Source organism: Hipposideros armiger, unplaced genomic scaffold (assembly GCF_001890085.2).
Source record: "Hipposideros armiger isolate ML-2016 unplaced genomic scaffold, ASM189008v1 scaffold_286, whole genome shotgun sequence".
NCBI classification, from domain to species: domain Eukaryota; kingdom Metazoa; phylum Chordata; class Mammalia; order Chiroptera; family Hipposideridae; genus Hipposideros; species Hipposideros armiger.
Window position 1 is genome coordinate 91,945 of NW_017731636.1, and position 19,834 is coordinate 111,778.

Here is a 19,834-nt window from a genome sequence, read left to right on the forward strand (position 1 = left end):
GTGGTCTAGTGTGTCATTTAAGGGCACTGTTTTCATGTTGCTTTTCTGTGTAGATCATCTGTCTATCAGTGTCAGTGGGTGTTAAAGTCTCCTAAAATGATTGTGTTACTATTGATCTCTGCCTATATGTCAGGCGATATTTGTTTTATATATTTAGGTGCTCCTATGTTGGGTGCATAAATGTTTACTAGAGTTATATCCTCTTGTTGGATTGATCCTTTTATTATTATGTAATGTCCTTTTTTTTGGTCTCTTATTATAGTCTTTGTTTTAAAATCTATTTTGTCTGATATAAGTATTGCTACTAGAGCCTTTTTCTCATTTCCATTTGTGTGAAATATTTTTTTCCATCCCTTTACTTTGAGTCTGTGTGTGTCTCTGAATCTGAGGTTGATCTCTTGTAGACAGCATATGCATGGATCTTGTTTTCTTATCCATTCATCTATCCTATGTCTTTTGATTGGAGGATTTAAGTCATTTATATTTAAAGTGATTGATAGGTACATAGTCATTGCCATTTTGTCAGTCACACTTTTGGTTTTCATTTGTTTGTTTTCCTTTTCTTTTGCTTACAGAAATCCTTTTAACATTTCTTGTAATACTGGCTTGATGGTAATGAATTCTTTTAGCTTTTTCTTTTCTGGGAAGCTCTTTATCTCTCCCTAATTTTTAAATGATAGCCTGGCTGTATAGAGTAGTCTTGGTTGTAGGCCCTTGTTTTTCATCACTTTGAATATTTCCTGCCACTCTTCTGGCCTGCAAAGTTTCTGTTGAGAAATCAGCTGATAGTCTTATGGGATCTCTCTTGTAAGTAACTAGTTATCTTTTTCTTGCTGCTTTTAGGAGTCTCTCTCTGTGTCTGTAACATTTGGCAATTTAATTTTAATGTGTCTTGGTATGGGCCTGTTTGGGTTCATCTTGTTTGGGACTCTGCACTTCATTGGCTTCTATGTCTATTTCCTTTGCCAGTTTAGGGGCATTTTCAGTCATTATTTCTTCAAATAGGTTATTGATCCTTTGCTCCCTCTCTTTTCCTTCTGGTGCTCCTATGATGTGAATATTGTTATGCTTGATGTTGTCTCATAGGTTTCTTAAACTACATTTTTTTTTTAAATTCTTTTTTCTTTTGCTTTTCTGATTGGGTGTTTTCTGCTACCTTATCTTCTAAATCACTTATTCCATCCTCTACTTTACATAATCTGCTGTTGATTCCTTCTAGTGTATTTTTCATTTCTGTTATTGTGTTCTTTATTTCTGACTGGTTCTTTTTTGTGGTTTCTATGTCCTCCTTTATGCTTATTGTCTCTTTGTTGACATTCTCACTAAGTTCCTTAAGCATTCTTATAACCAGTGTTTTAAACTCTTGTTTTGGTAGGTTGATTGCCTCAGTTTTATTTAATTTTATTGTTGGAGGTTTCTCCTGTTCTCTTATTTGGGACATGTTTCTTTGTTTCCTTATTCTGGCTGCCTCTCTGTCTTTGCTTCTATGTATTAGGTAGATTTTCTATGTCTCTCAGTCTTTGCTGGGTGGTTGTACTTAGTATGTGTCCTGTGTGGTCCAATGGTGCAGTCTCCCTGATCCCCTGTGGGTGTATTCTAGGAGGACCCCCTTGTGTGTGTTGTTTGTATTGTGATAGTTGAGCCTTGATTGTTTTTGGCGTGTCAGTGGGTAGATTGACTCCTAGGCTGACTGCGAGGGTTGGCTTTGTCCACGGTATATGAGCTGCTGTGTGGGCACTGACCCCTCCAGGTGAGGTCATTCCTGTGGGCTCTTGTGCCTGTCCACCTTTGGGTGTGCCACTTATGGGGCTAACCAGGTGTGGTCTGAAGCCAGTCTCTGCGTGTGTTGTCTCTGGTGTCTCTTGGTAGGGGCTCCTATGCAGGCCAAATTCAGCCTTGCCTGTGACCAGCCCAGGGCTACCCATTAGGAGTTACTAAGCTATATGTGATTGGTTGGTACTTGTGCTGGACCTGGAGGCATGTGGGGGTGGCCTCGCTGTGAAGTGAGACTGGCTGCCACCAGTATTGGGCTTGGGACAGTTGAGCAAAAGGTCTAGGGCCCTCTGTGCTTGTTGTCACCTGCTGGCTACCTGTAAGGCTCAGCCATTGAAAGAGCCTCTTTAGGTGCACAGGCCAGGGAGTTATGTGGTGTGGGCTGTGGTTTTTACAAAGTTAATGCAGTTTTAGTTCTTGCACTGGTGCCAGGCCTTTGCAAAAATGCCCTGAAAAACACCACAGCAAGCCACTGCTTCCCTCTGGCTCGTAAATGTCTGATAGCTGCTCAAGAATGGCTGTGGCATAGGTTTTGGGTTACTGCCCAGCATTAAAAGTTGCCGAGCTGCAGCAGGCTGTTCACTGCTGTAAAAGGCTTCTGCAGGTTGCAGCTCCTTGGGTGGGGCGGGCAGCTCTGTATTCAAGAGTAGGCGAGAGTGCCCCAGTGATGTAGTACTAGCTGTGTGAGCATGGGGGACCCAGGGCATCATCATGTCGGTACACATTTGTGGATTTTACCAGACCAATGCGTTGTCAGATTTGGCCCTTTAGGAGTAGGTTCAACATAGAAAACATGTCACCCTCCTGTAGGCTACACATGACGCAGGAGGGTGACAATGGCTGCTCCCTCTAGCCCTCGCCTGAAGCCACACAACTCAGTCTTTCCCTGTATGTCTCTGGTGACTTTCAAGTTGCAGCCCCTCCACTGGAGACCAGGTGAGTGTTTGCAAGCAAGTCTCTGTATGGTCCCTTTAAGAGGGCGTCTGGGTTTCTAGCCACCTTTAGTCTCACCGGGATGGATAGACAAAGCCCTTGCTGATTTTCATTGCCAGATGTTGTGGGAATTCCTCTTCCCGGTACAGGACCCCTGGGCTGGACAGCCCAGTGTGGGGCTGGGGCCCCTCCCACCTTTAGGGGGATCCCCACCAAGGAGGTGCCCCTCCCAGTGTTCAACCACTATCTGTGGGTTTGGGGTCAGCATGTTTCACATCTCTGCCCCTCCTACCAGTCTCAGTGTGGCCTCTTCTTTATATACTTAGTTATAGGGATTATGTTCAGGTAGTCTTCAGATAATTCTTGAGGTTGATGTTGTGTAATTTATTTGTAATTTTGGTGTGATCCTGGGAGGCAGCAGCACAGCGTTTACCTAATCCACCATCTTGGACCTTCTTGGACCTGTGATCTTTATTGGATTCTGAGCAAACGTTTTATCTGGGACTTTCATCTACCATTGTCCTTCCTCTTATTTATAGTTTTCATTTTTTTCCCCTCCCTCCTGACTCCTTCTCCCTAGCTTATCTATTTGCCCAAGATTCCTAAAGTACTTTATTAGTTTTTAAACTTACTTCTAGTAGTATAGAAGCTGTGCATCCTTCTGTTGTCCTTGAGATTATACTTATATATTTAAAAAAAATTTAATTTTGAAACAATTTTAGGCTCATATAGAAGTTTCAAAAATAGTATAGAGATTCTCCCAGTGATGTCATCTTGTATAAGCATGGTATGGGGTTTCTCAACCTCAGCTCTGTTGATGTTTTGGACTGGATATTTCTTTGTTGTTGTGGTGGTAGGGTGTCCTCTGCGTTATACGATGCTTAGCAGCATCCTTGACCTCTACCCATTATGAGCTGGTGGCACTCCCCTACGTGTGACAAACAGAAGTATCCAAGTGTTACCAAATGTCCCAAAATCACCCAGTTGAAAACTACTCTGTACTCATTTTCTATTACAGCTGTAACAAATTACCACTTACTTCATGGCTTAAAACAATATGAATTTATCCTCTTTTAGCTCTGTAGGCCCAAAGTCTGACATGGCATGACCGATTTCTCTGCTCAGTCTCACTGAACTAAAATCAAGGTGTTAGCCAGGGCTGCAGTTCTCATTCGAGACTCTGGGGGAAGAGTCCATTTCCAAAATGATGATGGTTGCTTGTAGAATCCAGCTCCTTCCCTCACTTTCCACATGGCCCTTCCTTCTTCAGGTCAGCAGCGGGTATCTAGTTCTTCTTAGGCTTTGACTCTCTGATTTCCTTTTCTATCACCAGCTGGAAAAAGTTCTCTGATTTGAAGGGCTCATGTGGTGACATTGGGCCCACTGGATAATCCGGGATAACCTCCTCTCATTCAGTTTCCAGGGATTAGGGTGTACTCATCCATTGACAGGCCATTATTCTGCCTGCCACACAACTGCCATAGTACAGTGATCACAACAGGAAATTGACATTGCTACAGTGCATTAGTGAAACCTCAGACCTTACTCAGAGTTCATCAGTTTTCACATGTACTCATTGTTTGTTATTATTATTATCTTTTGGTTACAGTTCTGTCAAATTTTATCAGATGTATTTATCATATACGAGTTTGGACAATTAATTTCGCCAACTCATCCTGGAAAAAGTGCTGCATACCTCATTGCTGAATATCACTATGGTCACCTTCGAAGTACTCGCCTTGGGAAGCTATGCACCTAATCCACCCTTCAAAGCAATTTTGGAACTCTTTTTCTGGAATGGCCATCAGAGCTGTCATTGTATTACCCTTGATGTTCTGAATGTCATCCAAATACCTTCTTTTCAATATTCCCTTTATCTTTGGGCAAGAAAGAAGTCACTGGGGGCCAGATCAGGTGATCAGGGAGGGTGTTCCAATACAGTTGTTTGTTTACTGGCTAAAAACTCCCTCACAAACAGTGCCGTGTGAGCTTGTGCATTGTCGTGATGCAAGAGCCATGAATTGTTGGCGAAAAGTTCAGGTCGTCTTTGTCTAATTTTTTCACGCAGCCTTTTCAGCACTTCCAAATAGTAAACTTGGTTAACTGTTTGTCCAGATGGTACAAATTCATAATGAATAATCCCTTTGATATCAAAAAAGTTTAGCAACATCGTTGTCACAAGTTCGCGAACTCAATTTCACACTTCGTATACACATACATATACACATACATATATTTTTTCATGTAACCACCACCACAATCAAGAACGCAGAACTATTTCATTAACCCTAAAGAAACTCCCCTCCTAACCTAACAATCCTTTGTCTTATCTCTGTGAGCACAATTTTGTCATTTTGTGAATGTTATGTAAGTGGAATCGTACAGTATGTCATGTCACCTTTTGAGATTGGCTTCGAGATCCATTCAAGTTATTGTGTGCGTCAATAATTGGTCCTTTTCATTACTGAGTAGTATCCCATTGTATGGATATAGCAGCTTGCTTACCCATTCACATGTTTGAAAGACATTTGAGTTGTTTACAGTTTTTTGCTGTTACAAATAAAGTGGCTGTCTATGTGTATACAGTTTTTTGTGTAAACCTAATTTTCATTTCTACACCGTAAATACACAGGAGTGGGATACTTGGGTCATTTGGTGAGTATATGTTTAACTTTATAAGACAAGCATTTTTTCCAGAGTAGCTATACCATTTTACATTCCTACCAGCAATGTGGGACTGATTCTGTTTCTCTATATCCTTGCCACACTTGGTATTGTCAATATTTGAAATAATTTAAAGTACTTAAAAAAAAGAATGTCAGTATATAAAATAATTAACTATTCTAATAGATATGTGGTAGTATCTTTTTGTGCCTTTACCATCCCCAGTGGCTAATGGTGTTGTGAGTTCTTTCATGTGCTCCTTTAGCATTCATATATCCTCTTTGGTGAAGTGTCTGTTTAAGTTTTTTGTCCATTTTTCAATTGGATTGTTTGTTTTCTTTCTGTTCAGTTTACAAAGTTCTTAATATATTCTGAATACAACTCCTTTATCAGATAAGTAATTTGCAAATACTTTTTCACAGTCTGTGCTTTATCTTTTCATTCTTTCACCAGTGTCTTTGCAGAAAATTAAGTTTTTCACTTTGATGAAGTCCAGTTTATCAGGGTTTTTTTTTTCTTTTATGGATCATGCTTTTGATGTCATGTTTAAGAACTGTTTTTTTTAAAAAAGATTTTATTGGGCCGGCCGAGTGGCGCGATGGTTAAGAACTCGCTTGGGATGCCAGAGGGCCCTGGTTCGGATCCCACATATGAGGGCCAGTGACACTGCCCTCTACAGCTAAGATGCTGAACAACAGCTCAACCTGGAGCTGGGCTGCCATGAGTCGCCGGCGACGGTGTAGGCTGCAGCCCCTGTGGCAGTGGGTTGTCATGGGCTACCGTGTGTAGCCAGCAGCCAGCGTGAGCGGCCAGCAGCCGCAGTGAGCGGCCGTCCAGAAGCCGGCGACTGATCTGCCTCGCCAGAGAAGAGCGCAATGATGGTGCCAACTTGGGCCAGTGAAGCAACATCCTCCACAACTAGATTGAAGAACAAAACGACAGCAGCTTGTCTGTTACCCTTCCCCCAATTCCCCAGCACTGTTCCTATCCCCCTAATTCCCCAATAAAAATAAAAAAAAAAAAAAAAGATTTTATTGGGGGGCCGGCCGAGTGGCTCAGTTGGTTAAGAGCTCGCTCAAGAGTTTGAGTTCTGAGCAACAGCGGTTCGAGTCCAGCCCGAGCTGAGCAGCCGCTGAGCTGCCAACAGGTAGCAGAATGGCTCAGCTAAAAAAAAAAGAAAGATTTTATTGGGGAATTGGGGGAAGGAACAGTGTTAGGGAATTGGGGAAGGGGAACAGACAAGTTACTGTCCTTTTGTTCTTCAGTCTAGTTGTGGAGGACGTTGCTTCACTTGCCCATGTTGGTTTTATCATTGCACTCTTCCTGGGTGAGGCAGATCGGTCGCCGGCCTCTGGATGGCCGCTCACGGTGGCTCTTGGCAGCTCACGCTGGCTGCCAGCTGCTCTCGGTAGCTTAGGGCAGCCCACTGCAGCCCCACTGCAGCCCTGCTGCAGCCTATGCGGTCAGCGACTCACGGCAGCCCAGCTCCAGGTTGAGTTGTTGTTCACCATCTTAGCTGTAGAGGGCGCAGTGTCACTGCCCCTCATATGTGGGATCTGAACCAGGGCCCTGCTGCTCAGAGCTGGCTTCCCCAGCCAGCTCTTAACCAGCATGCCACTCGGCCAGCCCAAAAACTCTTTTCTTAATCTTTGGTCATGAAGATTTTTCTCCTGTTTTCTTTTAAAAGTTTTATAGTTTTATGTTTTTAGATCTATAGCCAATTTTGAGTTAATTTTTGTGGAAGATATGAGGTTTAGTTTGTTTCACTTTGTTCTAGCATTGTTGAAAAGACTGTCCTTAGTCCATTGATTCGCTTTTGAACTTTAATCAGAAGTCAATTGACCGAATTTGTGTGGATCTGTTTCTTGATTCTATTCTGTACTATTATTTATCTGTGGATTTTTTTTTCTTCTGCTAATAGTACACTGTCTTGATTACTTTAGTTATATAAGTCTTAAAATTGAGTACTGTGATTCCCTCAACTTACTCTTTTTCAAAATTGTTTTAGCTTCTCCTTTTTTTTTTTTGCCTTTCCATAGAAATTTTAGAGTTAGTTTTTCTATATCTGCAAAAAGTTCTGAGATTTTGATAGCAATTGTGTTAAGCTCATATCATTTTAGAAAGAGTTGAGATCTTTACAATGTTAGGTTTTCCAACTCATGAACACAGTATGTTTTTCCATTTGTTTAAATCTTCTTTGATGTGTTTTATCAGTGTTTTAAAGTTTTCAGCATACACATTCTTTACATGGTTGTTAGATTTCTAGGTAAGTATTTCAAGTGGGTCTTTTTTTGCTTATTTTTGTGGGGGCTTTTATTGTTTGTTTCTGGTGAGGGGGTTTTATTGGTATTATGTTTTAAATTTTGGTTTCCAGTTGTTCATTGCTAGTATAGAGAAACAAGATTGATTTTTATTTGATGGCCTTGTATCTTATGACCTTGCTAACTTAGGAGTTGTTTTATAGATTGCTTAGGATTTTCTGCTAAGTCATGTCATCTACAAACCAGGACAGAGTTTTATTTCTTCATTTTCCAATCTGTATGCTTTCTCTTCATCTTGCCTTATTGCATCGATTATGACTTTCACTACTATTATGAATAGAGGTGGTGAGAGTGATAAATATCCTTTCCTATTTCCTGATTTTTTTTGGGAAAACATTCAGTTCTTCACCATTCACTATGATATTAACTGAAGATTTTTGTAAGTGCTCTTTATTAGGTTGAGGAAGTTCCCTTTTATTCCTAGTTTGCTGAGAATTTTTATGATGAATGAGTGTTGAATTTTTTCAAATGCTTTTCCTTCAATTGATATGATCATGTGGTTTTCTTCTTTAGATTTTTAATTTGGATAGTTTACATAGATTTTTGTGACCATTAAACCAGCATTGCATTTCTAGAATAAATCCCACTTGGTCATGGTGTGTGTGTATATATGTATATACACACATATATGCTAATATTTTTTGAGGGTTTTTACGTCTCTTTTCATTAATTCATTAATTATTGATCTATAGCTTTCTTTTTTCTTTTTGTCTTTATCTGGGTTTGGTATCAGATTAATGCTAACCTCTTAAAATGAGTCAGGAAGTGTGACTTTTATTTTCTGGAAGAGAATTTGTAGAATTGGTAATATTTCTTTTTTTACAGTTCTTGGAAGAATTTGCTAGTGAAATCATTGAGGTCTGAGACTCTTTTTTTGAAAGATTAATTATCAATCAGTTCTTTAATAGTTACTGGATTTCTCAGATTTTTTTTATCTTATGTTGGATGAATTTTGATTGTAGTTTTTGAAGAATTGGTCCATTTCATCTAAGTTGTTTAATTCATGTGTAGAGTTGTTTACATTGTAGTATTCTCTTATCTTCTTAATGTCTGTGGTGTCTGTAATGATATCCTCTCTTTCATTCTTGGTACTGGTAATTTGTTCTTCTCTTTTTTCCTTTGTCAGTTTTACTACAAGTTTATCAGTTTTATCGATCTTTTCAAACAAACAGCTTTTGGCTCAATAGTCTCCTTTCTTTGATTTGATTTGTCTTCTTTTTCTAGTTCCTTGAAATGAGATCCTAGATTATTGGTTTGAGACAATTCTTCCTTTTTTTTTTTTAAAAGATTTTATTGGGGAATTGGGGGAGGGAACAGTGTTGGGGAATTGGGGAAGGGGAACAGACAAGTTGCTGTCCTTTTGTTCTTCAGTTTAGTTGTGGAGGACGTTGCTTCACTGGCCCAAGTTGGCACCATCATTGCGCTCTTCCTGGGCAAAGCAGATCAGTCACCGGCTTCTGGACAGCCTCTCACTGTGGCTGCCGGCCGCTCACGCTGGCTGCTGGCTACACACGGTAGCCCATGGCAACCCACTGCAGCAGGGGCTGCAGCCTACGCCGTCACCTGTGACTCACGGCAGCCCAGCTCCAGGTTGAGCTGTTGTTCAGCATCTTAGCTGTAGAGGGCAGTGTCACTGGCCCTCATATGTAGGATCCGAACCAGGGCCCTCTGGCGTCCCAAGCCAGCTCTTTACCAACGCGCCACTCAGCTGGCCCAGAAAGCAAATACTTTTAAAAGTGAGAAAAGCAGGTAGGGAGAGAATGAGGAAAAATGGAAGAAAGGAGGAAGGAAGGAATAAACAAACTTGGAATATCAGGAATGAAGAATAATGGAAAAGGTAAGTATATAATAGACAATGCTTCTCTTGAGTTTTAAAAATTATGTTTGACGTTAAAGGAACATAAATGGTGGTATGATTTCTATAGCCTACCTGAAGTGGTAAACTGTTAATTCTAGTAGACTATGGTAAGTTCAGAAGGTATTGGGTTGTTGGAAAAGTCATGACATAGAAAATTTTCTATGTTTTTTGTTGCAAAAATGTGTCATGACTTTTCCAACAACCCAATATATTATAGTTCATAGAGGAACCACTAAAAAACAAAGCAAATATATCTATTTAAAAAATTTCTTTAAATTAAAATGAAATACTACTCAGGGCGGCCAGTTAGCTCAGTTGGTTAGAACACAGTGCTCATGGTGTGACTCTGCCAGGGAAGCTTTGGGAAAGCTGCCCCCCGCAGTGACTTTTCTCCTCCTGCCTTTTCCCCATTCCTTGCCCAAGTGTCAGCATTTTCCAGAGGCTCAGATGAATGAGCTATATCTGGTCCCTGTCCACCTGGTGGTGGGAGAGTGAGGACTGGTGTGACAGCATATTGGCCTCCACCCCTGAGACTCTGCAGGGTGCAGAGGAGAGGAGGCCTCTGAGACCTTCAAGCTGATGGACAGAGAGATGGCTGACCACATGGGTATGTGGAAAAATTCTGTGTTGATTTAGAATTCTGTCATGTTCTATTTCTTCTGCCATGAATGCTAATGAGAGATGATGAAGATGACCACGATGATGAAGAGGAGGAGGAGGAGGGCTGGGGCAGTCAGGGAGGTAAGGGTTGTTCACAGCACGGGAGTAAATGGACCTGTGGAAAATCTCCCACATTTGACATTTAGTTTCCCAGGAAGTTGGTGTTTCCCTAAAATACTGAAAGCACTGAGCCTCTGGTTTGAGCTTAGGGAATATTCCAGATTTGTTTGCTTCTACAGTAGTTTGTTGTTCCATGTATTTGTGGCTAGGAAATGTGGTGTACCATGGGACATCAGGGACTTTTAATTGCCCACCTTAGGACCTTTTTTTGTAAATGTATTCTTTAAAACACAGTAGGGATACCTGCTTTAAAAAGGTAATGCATGTTTATTAAAAACTTCCTAAAATCCCTATAAGTGTTTAAAACAAAAAGTTAAAGCCTCTCCTTCCCCCATGCCACTTGCAGGCTCACTATGGAGAAGGGACCAGTGGGAATCATTGTGAACTCTTCTGAACACGTATGCTCCACTGAAGGGTCTAGCCTGGTGTAGGGTAGCCGAGCTCAGCAGGCCATTCTACCTCTCCCTTTAGTGATGGGTTTGGGAAGCGTTCTCTGGTGTGGTGTGGTTGCCTTGGGAAGGAAAAGGAAGAAAATGACAGGGCAACTCTATCATCTTTGTCTAGCAAGGATGTTGGGAAGAGATGAATAATCTTTTCCCAATTGTGCTTTTTTTCCCCTTCTCAAGCCTTATGCAATATGCCTCCAATGTGTATTTAATAAGGTTTCTCTCTCTCTCTGTTTTAAAATGTCTGCAATTTTTGCTTCACAATTTGAAGCGCAGCATTATAATGGAGAGGCAGGAGGAGGGAAAACTAAATGGCATGCTGGAATTCCATAAGGGGATTAGCTTGACACAGTGACAAGGTATAGGGGGTTCACTTTACCTGCCATGCCAAGGCGTGTGAGGCGACACTGATAGTGAGACCCGAGCTTTATTTCCAAAGATGAGTCGTTAAGGTCTCCAAGCCAGAGTTTCCAGCACTTCATGGCAAATGCACCTTCAAAATGTTGGTTCTTGAGTGGCCTTTCTTCTCTGACCATCTAGGAGGTCTGATGATTAAGTTAGTGAACTCATCCTAGAAAAAGGGCTATATATCTCATTGCTGAATATCACTATAGTCACCTTTGAAGTACTCCCCTTGGGAAGCTATGCACTGATGCCAGTGCCTAGTTCACCCTTCAAAGCAATTTTGGAACTTTTTCTGGATTGGCCATCAGAGCTGTCATCGTATTACCCTTGATGTCCTGAATGTCATCCAAATGTCTTCCTTTCAATATTTCCATTACCGTCAGGTAAAGAAAGACGTCATTGGGGGCCAGATCAGGTGAGTAGGGAGGGTGTTCCAATACAGTTATTTGTTTACTGGCTAAAAACTTCCTCACAGACAGTGCCATGTGAGCTGATGCATTGTCGTGATGCAAGATCCATGAATTGTTGGTGAAAAGTTCAGGTCGTCTAACGTTTTCACGCAGCTTTTTCAGCACTTCCAAATAGTAAACTTGGTTAACTATTTGTCCAGTTCATACAAATTCATAATGAATAATCCCTCTGATATCAAAAAAGGTTAGCAACATTGTTTTGACTCTTGATTTGGACTGACGGAACTTTTTCTGGTCGTGGAGAATTGGGTGACTTCTATTGTGCACTTTGAAGCTTTGTTTCAGGGTCATATTGGTACACCCATGTTTCATCACCAGTGATAACATGGCCCAAAACACCGTCTTGCCTCTCCAAAAGGTCTTGGCAAACGTCAACTCCCCTTTGCTTTTGTTCCTCGGTGAATTCCTTCGGGACCATTTTTGCACACACCTTTCTTATGCCAAGATTTTTAGTTTAAAATTTTCCTAACTGTTTCTCTATCGATGTTTGCTTGGTCTGCTATGCTTCTCACAATCAGCTGATGATTTTGACACACAATTTGATGAGTTTTTGCAATGTTTTCATCAGTTCTGCTTGTTACTGGCCACCCTGACCGCTCTTCATCAGTGACGCGTTCTCTCCCCTCAGAAAAACGTTTAATCCATTGTACACTGCCATTTTCTTCATGGCATTATCCCCATAAACTTGAACTAACATACCCCTGATTTCACTTCCACTCTTGCCAAGTTTAACAAAAAATTTAATGTTTGTTCTTTGCTCTAATTCAAGCTCAAATATTCTCACGACAGCACACAAAAACAGGCAACAATAATGAATGTCAATCAACAAGACACTGCCACACGTCGACCTGAACACAGCTGTGAGACACTGATATCCCAAGGTTATGAAACCTTACTGAGCTATTTGTACAGTGCTGCCAATGTAAGTGCACAGTGGCAAGTTCACGAACTTAATTGTCAGACCTTGTATTTAGAGATAAAGGGGGAAAGACAAGAGCTCATTAAAACTTTGCTATCCTTAAAGCAACAAAAATTGGTTCTAGTAAAGAGTTTGGGCTCTACCTAGGTCTGTGTTGTCAGTCTGCTTTTCTTGCTTTGAGAATCAGCCACAATTTGATCTGGAAACTAAATTCATCCTTTTTAATGGATACCTTCTGTTCTCTTTTCCCAGTTGGTTTTTCCTTTGTAGCAGGAGGCAGTCACAAAGGTGTGAATGTTTTCTCTCTGTTTCCTGAAAAGCACTGAGCTCTGCCCAGGCCCCTCCTACCAGCCTGTGTGCTCCCCATTACAGGCGCTGGGTCTACTTCACTTTTTTGTCCTCCTGGTGTCCAGCATATGGTCTCGTGGACTCCTATGGTCAGGGAGGACCTGTGACATTCACATATAACAGCTGCCCAGTCACTGCAAGCAGACATTTGTTGAATTTCACAGGAATTCAAGCTGGGCTGTGTGGTCTGTGCTGCTGTGCACTTGGTGTGGTATGGGCTTCAGTGCCTGATTTATCCAGACTAAGAGTTTCTGAGCATTCCGAGTTATTTTATGCTTTGGATAGTTGCTCCACATCCTGGAATGTTCCAGTTTATACTTTCCCCAGGTCAACAGGAAAAGTTCAGAGTCGGCCTAGATTACCCTCCTTCAGGCAGCATCGCTGATCCCCTCAGGGCTGGTTTCTGCTGGCACTGTGCTCCACACTTTTTTTTACTTTTCTGCTTCGCTCCCATTATCTAGAATACAAATTCCTTGAAGGCAGTGTCTGTGATTGATTGAGTCATCTCTGAATCTCAAGCTTTCAGCCAGGAACTTGGTGGGGACTAAAACAAAACGAAACAAAGCAAAACAGGTATGGACTGACTGAGGGAATCTTGTCTCTCGCTGCGTTTAGCAGAGACTGGGTACTGTGAGCTATAAAAGGTGTTTGCAAGGGAGAGAGTTTACTGGATCCAAACTGAAGGGACAGACAGGGTCTGGAGATGCTTGGATAAACTGCATCACCTTTGTCCTAAAATGTATTTATTTTTTTGTAGTCTGGTCATATTTATTGTGTCGACTGGACAAAATAATTCTCCAGGTAGTCTACCAAAAGAGGGTTTGTTCAAGAAAGAAAGGGAAACATAGCAGTGTGAGGATGCACACCTCCGGCTGCAGTACCTCCAGCCAGCCGCCCACATACAAAAAAGTGACCTCTTCCCAAGATGGCCCCCTATATAAATAAATCCCTCTCCTGGAAGTTGGAACCATAAAGTTTTAACAGGAAGTCAGGACTAGAGAGTAACAGAGAGCCCAGCTCTGCCCATAGACCTCCTAATTAGTCATCTTAAGATGCCAGTTCACTTTTATCAATTGTCATAATATTCCTGGGATAAAATGTATATCTGTGTTACTTTAGAAGACTGAGACAAAGTGTGGAGAATTGACTGTCCAAAGTGGTCTTCATAGCAGGACCAGGGCTAGGAAAACAAGCTTGCTGTGACTTCTAAATCAGACATTCATGCAGCTGGTGTCACCCTACATTCCTGGTTCCGCTCCTGTGCCCCATTGACAGCTAGAGTCTACTGGTGGATACCCCACCCTGAGCCTTGTGACCTTTTTCTTTCCTGGGTTGAGGGTTGGGGTGAGAAAGGCAGACAACAGAACAGCAAAAAGAAGGAACACTAAAAATTCCACTATGTAGAGAGAAAGAAGACTGGTAACATCCTGGTTCATACTTTATATGCTCTTTTATAAATGTTTTTTTCATTTCACAAAAACTTGTGGGTATTTTCATATCGTTAAATATAGATCTACATCATGTTTTTAAACAGCTGTATAATATTTCATGATACGTGTAAATTTTTAAGCACTTTCCTATTATTATAATGCATTTAATTTATTTCCCATTTTCAGTATTAAAATCAACACTGCAAAATATACATCCACATCTTGGCTTCTTTTGTCCATATTTCCTTTAGGTTAAATTCCTAAAAATGGCATTGCTTAGTCAAATCATATGCACGTTTAAAATTATGATATATATTTTTAGATTCTCTAAGAAACCTCTTCAGAAAAATATTTTACTGTGTGTGTATATATAAATACATATATGTATATACTATATATAATTAGTAATTTTGTGGTTTTATTGTTAACCTACAACTCTTCAGTTTATTTGAAATGTATTTTAGTGTATGGAATAAAGTGGGTGACCAACTTTTTTGTCCTCAAATTGATTAGTAGTTGTCTCATATCATTTACTAATTAAGACGTGCTTAGTCAATTGATCCATTTGACATAACTTTCTTTTCATAAATTCATTTCCTATGTTTAATTCAGGTTGTTATTCTGTTTCTTATTGTGAATCTAGCCACATAACCTATCATTTATCTCATACCTATAATGTATTCATGCTATGATGCTTCAAATTTCTAAAATTTAATTTATTTTTTAAGGAAGTAAAACAGTTACATGATTGAAAATTCAAAATGTATAGAAAGATATACAATAAAACGTCTCCCCCCGTCCTTTAACCCATCCACCCAGTTCTTGCCCTCCTCCATAAGGAACCACTTTTACTAGTTTTTGTGAAGGTATTTAAAATGCACATTCAAGCAAAAATGAAAATTTATTTCATTTTTACCCTTTTTACACATATGGTGACATTCTGTACATATTATTCTGTACTTTTTCTTTTTTTAAATTAACATTATGTTGGAGACCTAAACTGTTTAAATTATCTGATAAGACAAAGCCCACCCCATTCTTTTCTAAATTTTCCTCATTGTTCTTGTACATTCATTTATTTTGTTAAATTTTAGAATTAGTTTTTCAAGTTGAAAAAAGTCTATCATTTGTAGTTTAGTTTGGGGAAGATCGACATCTTTGTAGTATGGAATCTCTTAAATGTTTTTTTGACAGAACTACTTACATGCAGACTTCTGTTTCTCATATTGATTTGTTGTTCATCCGTTCAACAACAGAATACCTCCTGTGCTTCCTATGTGCTGGGAGGAAGCTGTCAACAAGATAGACTGATTTTGCCCTCCTAAAGCTTTCATGTTGGGGAAGAATATGAGAAATAATCAGGTAATTGCAGTATGTTATAAATGTTATGGATAAGGAAAGCACAGAGTATATACTGGAGAAACATAGAGCCCAGGAGTGGGGTTTTTTTGTTTGTTTGTTTTCTTTTTGGTTTTTTTTTTTAGGCAGTGGGTTGGTTAGCAAAAGAGATAGAGGAATTGTCAGGAAAGAGATCCAGAATTCATTTATGTCTGAAGAGAGACCTTAAGATTGAGAAGGAGCTAGCCTGGTGGAAATGAAAAAATGGAGCAGAGACAAATTTCAGGCCAGAGGGAACAACCTTTACACAGACCTGAAATAGAGTGAGTTCTCTCTGTGTGCGTGTCTGTCTCTAAGTCCAAAATTTCCCCCTTTTATAAGGACACCAGTCATATTGGATTGGGGTCCATCCTCATGACCTCATAGTAACTTAATTACCTCTGGACAGACTGTCTCTCCAAATAAGGTTACATTCTGAGTTACTGGGGTTAGGACTCCCACACATGAATTTTTCGGGGACACAGTTTAGCGCATAACAGTTGAGGAGTGACAATGATCTGACTTGCATTTTAAACTGACAATATTGAAGAGCGGTTTGGAGGGAAGGAGTGACTGGAAGGCAAGGAAACAAGGAAACTGGCTGTGACTTCAATGAGAGATAAGGGCCTGACCTGGAGAAATGGCAGTGGACTTGATGAGGAACAGATGATGAGAGAGAGCGCAAGGAAACAGAATTATAGCACTTGGTGATTATAAGTCTATGAGAATTGAGGGCACCTGACTGCCTGTTATAAATAGCATATTGAACACAACTATTTACCTTGGCTCCTTCCCCGAGCCCAATTGAAGTGAGAATAAAAGCACCGGGATAGGAGGACGGATGGCAGCAAATTGTGATAACTGGAAAAAAGGTTCATGATTGGTAGATAATTGACTAAGCAGAGGAGAGACAGCTAGAGCTCAAGCCTATAGCACAGAAGCACAGAAACAGCTGGCCCACATCAGAGAACCTCAGAGAGCTCCACAATTGGAGGGACCAGGCACCTCTGAAAGTGGGATACAGGGGGTGGGGTAGAGAAAGTCTGTGTGAGAAGTAGTCAGATCCCCACCTGTGTAGTGTGGTAATTGCACCTTCTTCACACCTGCAGAAGACCCATGGTTTATTCTCCAGGTTATTACCTGGTGAGATTAAAGTGGAAGGACTCTGGGTGTAGAGAAATCAGGCATCACTGAGAATGGTACATCATGCTCAAGACCAGGTGAGACCCTTCAAACCTGCGTGACTCCAAGAGCACAGGCATAACCCTCCCAGACAGGAGATTAAATCATTCCTTTATGAGAAGTTGAAGAGCCCAAGTGAAAAGCTGGTTAAACACTGAAAGTTGGAAGTTTTTCAGTAAAATGTTATGAACCAGATCACCCTTCCAATTGACAAATCACTCAATAGAAACAGATCTTGTAGCAGTTTGTTATTACTTCATACTTAAATATGAGGGGACGATCCCGTCAAGAGATCATCAGACATTTGATAACTTTCTCTGACTTGACCAAAATGTAAACCAATATAAATGTAAGACTAAACATTCAGCCTCTATAGTCCAAAACACACAAACAAACAAAGAAAAAAGGAACACAGGAAACAGTGCAAGGGAGCAGAAGAAAACCATTTTATTATTATTATTATTAGTTTCAGGTGTACAAAACAATGCAATAGTTATCCTTTTCACCCCTCACAAAGTGACAATCCCCCTCCCCCATCCACTGCCCCCCACCCTCGATATCATACATATCTATTACAATTCCATTGACTCCATTCCCACATTATACTCCACATCCCATGACTATATATGTATTAAATTGTAGTTGACATATAATATTATTCAACGGCAGCTTCAGATTGACCTAGAGAACATTATGCTAAGTGAAATAAGTCAGTCCAAGAAAACCATTTTTACAGTTTAAAATTATCCTTAGATTTGAGGAGATACTGTATTTATAAAATAAGAACAGGAGCTATTAAAAATAACATTTAGAAAAAGAGAGCTCTTAGAAATTAAAAATATGATACCAGAAATGAAAAATTCAATTGAAGGGCTTAAAAATAGCATTGAGGCATTCTTCCGGAAATTAGAACAAAAAGACATATGTAAACTATGAGATAAACATTAGGAACATCAGAGACTTTGTTTAGGAGGTCAAACATCCAAATAATAGCAGTACCAGAAAGAAAACTGAAGAAATTATTAATGAAATGATTTCAGAATGTTTCCCAGAACTGAGGAACAAAGGGCTTCCAGATTTAGAGTGCCCCTTAGCTTTTGAGAATTGTTCTCAAATTGTTCTACCAGGCCACATCTTCATGAAGTTTTAGAACATAAAGAAACAAAACCGATCCTACAGGTGTCTAGAGAGAAGAACATATTATCTATTGCTGCATAACAAATTACTCCAAAACATAGTGGCTTAGAACAGGGAGTGGCAAACGTTTTCTTAAAGTAAGTATTTTAGACTTGTGTGCCATATGGTTTACTCAGCTGTGCCATTGCAGTACAAAAACAGGCATAGATTATACCTAAAGGAATGGTTATGACTGTTCCAATAAAACTTTATTTACAAAAACACATGGCCACTCCACGGCTGTAGTTTGCCAACCCTGGCTTAGAACAACATTAATGTCTCATGGTTTCTGTGGCTTAGCTGGGTCATTTGTCTCTGGGTTGCTCACAAGACTGCCACTGAGGTGTTGGTTAGGACTGTGATCCAGCCGGGATTGACTGGGGTGGATTTCTTCCTCACTCATTCATGTGGCTGTTTGCAGGGTTCAGTTCCTGTGGGCCATTGCATCAAGGGCCTCAGTTCCTTGCCACTAGGTTCTCTCCATAGGCAGTTTGGTTCATCAGAGTGAGCATGAGCAAGACAGACGCCACAGTCTTTTGTAACCTTGGAAGTGACATCCCATTACTTTTACCAAATTCTTTTTGTTAGTAGCAAGTCACTAGGTCCAGCCCACGTTCAAGGGGAGGCAATTGCCATTAGAAAGGTGCAAACACCAGGAGATGGGGATCACTGGGGCCACCTTAGAAGCCTATATAACTCAAGAGGAAAAGAGAAGAGGTTATGTACAAAGGGTTAAGAATCATTGTGTTCATACAACAGAAGCTATAAGACAGTGGAGCAATGTCTTCACAATTTCTAAAAGGAATAAACATTTAATTCCAGAGAAAACAGAGTTATACTAGAATGGAACTATAACTGCTCATCTATTAGTAATATTTACACAGTCCTACTGTAAACACTAAATACTGAGCTATACAAATGTTATGATCAAACCTATTGGGATATATGGAGTTACCTGTATGTGTAAGGGAGCAAAACCTCATATTTCATAGTTGTAAGTCAGTAGATGGCAGAATTAAAAACATGGAGGCAGATACTTGAAGAAACAGCTAAAATAATCTCAGTTGCCTCTGGGAAAATGAGAAGTGAGGCAAACATAAATAGACATATACTATTTGACATTAATAGAAATGAACTTTAAAAAGAAAGGAGATCTACACTTTTGATCCTTGTACGTAGGGAAACAAGGTTGCGAAAAAAGGAGGACTTGGTGTGGTACCGCCATTTCCTCTGTTTTTGGTCTCTGCGCCTTTCTCAGGCCTCCCAACAGCACTATGTTGGGACAGAGCATCCAGAGGTTCACAACCTCTGTGGTCCATAGGAGCCACTTTGAGGAGGGCCCAGGGAAGAATTTGCTGTTTTCGGTGGAAAACAAGTGGTGGTTGCTAGAGATGACTATGTGCTTTGGATCTGGATTTGCCGCACCTTTCTTTGTAGTAAGACACCAACTACTTAAGAAATGAGGATGTTTTAGTTAATCCATGAAAAAGGAAGAGGAGCATTTAAAAAAAAAATTTTTTTATTGGGGAATTGGGGAATGGGAACAGTGCTGGGGAATTGGGGGAAGGGGGACAGACAAGTTGCTGTCCTTTTGTTCTTCAGTCTAGTTGTGGAGGACGTTGCTTCACTGGCCCAAGTTGGCACCATCATTGTGCTCTTCCCGGGCGAGGCAGATCAGTCGCCAGCTTCTGGATGGCCGCTCACTGTGGCTGCTGGCCGCTCACGCTGGCTGGTGGCTACACACGGTAGCCC

General features: G+C 40.5%; 1 protein-coding gene and 1 pseudogene across 1 annotated transcript in view; both read left to right on the forward strand.

Annotated features, from left to right (window-relative positions):
- Window positions 1-19,834, forward strand: part of CHCHD6 (coiled-coil-helix-coiled-coil-helix domain containing 6) — a 314,058-nt gene that overhangs the window by 86,446 nt on the left and 207,778 nt on the right. The window lies entirely within an intron of this gene.
- On the forward strand, window positions 19,357-19,545 carry LOC109391261 (cytochrome c oxidase subunit 7C, mitochondrial pseudogene; annotated as a pseudogene).